General features: G+C 41.9%; 1 pseudogene; it reads left to right on the top strand.

Annotated features, from left to right (window-relative positions):
- Window positions 1-755: 755 nt before the first annotated feature.
- On the top strand, window positions 756-1792 carry LOC122898846 (annotated as a pseudogene).
- Window positions 1793-2363: the final 571 nt, after the last annotated feature.

Genomic DNA, 2363 nt, shown 5'->3' with positions numbered 1-2363 from the left:
TGCGTAAATTGGCTCAACCACTTAGAAAACTTAAATGACATTATAATCCCCATAAGAAATGTCAAAGGATGTTCATACAAGCATTTTCTGTAATAACCCAAACTGGAAACAACCCAAAACATCCATCAATGACGGTATGGATACATAAGTTGTAGTTTAATCATGCTAAGGAATAACATTCATCAGTGTATGGTTATAGAAGTCAGATTAGTTTTGTCTGCTTGGAATTTTATTTAAATGGAAGCATGGGGGGCGCCTGGGTGGCTCAGTGGGTTAAGCCGCTGCCTTCGGCTCAGGTCATGATCTCAGGGTCCTGGGATCGAGTCCCGCATCGGGCTCTCTGCTCGGCAGGGAGCCTGCTTCCCTCTCTCTCTCTCTGCCTGCCTCTCCATCTACTTGTGATTTCTCTCTGTCAAATTAATAAATAAAATCTTTTAAAATAAATAAATAAATAAATGGAAGCATGGAACATGTGTTCTCTATGCCCAGCATCAGTAACATGAAGATGCATCCATATTGTTGCATATAGAAATACTACATTTTTCCTCATTCCTGACAAATGCATATTTTTATTTCTATTAAATATTCTATTTTTATTTACTTCCATTTGTTCTACATTTCTATATGTGTGTGCATATCTATGTATATGTACTTACATATAAAATATACAACTATAGATTTTGTGCTGTGTTGTTGTATGTATATAATAGGCATATAACAGTAAAATGTGCGCGTGGCTGCACAACTAGGGACGCTCATGGCTCTCAACACGTGGCCCAGTTTCTTTCAAAATGTCTGCTGTTCACAGAATTCTCTGCAAGCTCAGCTTGAAGGATGATCACGCCCCCAAGTACACACAGGTCAAAGCATACACTAATTTGGACACTGAGTGTGATGCTCTGACATTGAAACAGCCATCAAGAGCAAAGATGTGGATGAGCTCATTATTTTCAATATCTGACCAACCAGAGAAATGAACTCAGACAGGATATTGCCTTCACCTACCAGAGAAGGACCAACAAGGAGCTTATATCAGTACTGAAGTTGGCCTTGTCTGGCCACTTGGAGACTGTGAGTTGGGGCTTACTGAAAACATCTGTTCAGTATAATGCTTCTCAAGGCAAAGCCTCCATGAGGCTGGGGACTGATGAGGACTCCCTCACTGAAACCATATGCTCAAAGACCAGCCAAGAGCTTCAGGAAATTAACAGTCTACAAGGAAATATACAAGACTAATCTGGAGAAGGACATCATTTCTGACATATCTGATGACTTCTGCTAGCTGATGGTTGTCCTCGCAAAGCATAAAAGAGCAGAAGATGGCTCTGTCATTGATTATGAACTGATTGACCAAGATGCCTGGGATCTCCATGATGCTGGGGTGAAGAGGAAAAGAACTGATGTAACCAAGTGGATCAGCATTGTGACCGAGCAGACTGTCACCTCCAGAAAGTATTTGGCAGGTGTTTAAGTGTTTAACAGCTACAGCCCTTATGACATGCTGGAAAGCCTCAAGAAGGAGGTCAAAGGAGACCTGGAAGATGCTTTCCTGAACCAGTCCAGTGCATTCAGAACAAGCCCCTGTATTTTGCTGACAATTCCATGAAAGGCAAGGAGACTTGCAATAAAGTCTGGATTAGAATCATGGTCTCTTGCAGGGAAGTGGACATGTTAAAAATTAGGTGTCGATTCAAGAGTGAGTATGACAAGTCCCTGAACTACCACACCCAGCAAGACACCAAGGGCGACTACTAGAAAGTGCTGCTTATACCTGCCTGGTGGGGATGACTGAAGCCCACAATGGCATGAGCATCCAGGAGGGGTGCTCCTTTGTTTCCAGCTAACAGTTCTAGAAAATAGCCTGTGACTAATATCCCCTTGTGCCCATCCCTGTGGGGATGATGTTCTTACTGCCCCCCTCCCCATCTTTATTTCAGTTGCCTAAGCACTGCCTGCTTCTCACATTTAGTCTTTCCTTTGAGCCAAAGAAAGGAATAGCCCAAGGAGTTGGAAGTGCATTCTGTGATGTGAAACACTTGGCCTCTTGTGTACCGTGTCATAAACAGATGGATAAACCGAATTTTTACTTTCTAAAAAATAAAAGTAAAATATGCATGCATGTATGTATATATATAATATATAATAAAATGTATACAGATATAAGATGCATGTAATAAATAGTTATTTTAAAATGTTATTATGTTAATATCCTGAGGTTCACATTAAATAAAATACTAGATTAGAAGAGTATGACTGGGGGCGCCTGGGTGGCTCAGTGGGTTAAGTCTCTGCCTTCGGCTCAGGTCATGATCCCAGGGTCCTGGGATCGAGCCCCACATTGGGCTCTCTGCTCAGCAGGGAGC

This window comes from Neovison vison, chromosome 1 (genome assembly GCF_020171115.1).
Source record: "Neovison vison isolate M4711 chromosome 1, ASM_NN_V1, whole genome shotgun sequence".
Taxonomy (NCBI): Eukaryota; Metazoa; Chordata; class Mammalia; order Carnivora; family Mustelidae; genus Neogale; species Neogale vison.
The sequence above is the reverse complement of the archived record's forward strand: the minus strand, read 5'-3'. Positions and strand labels throughout refer to the sequence as shown.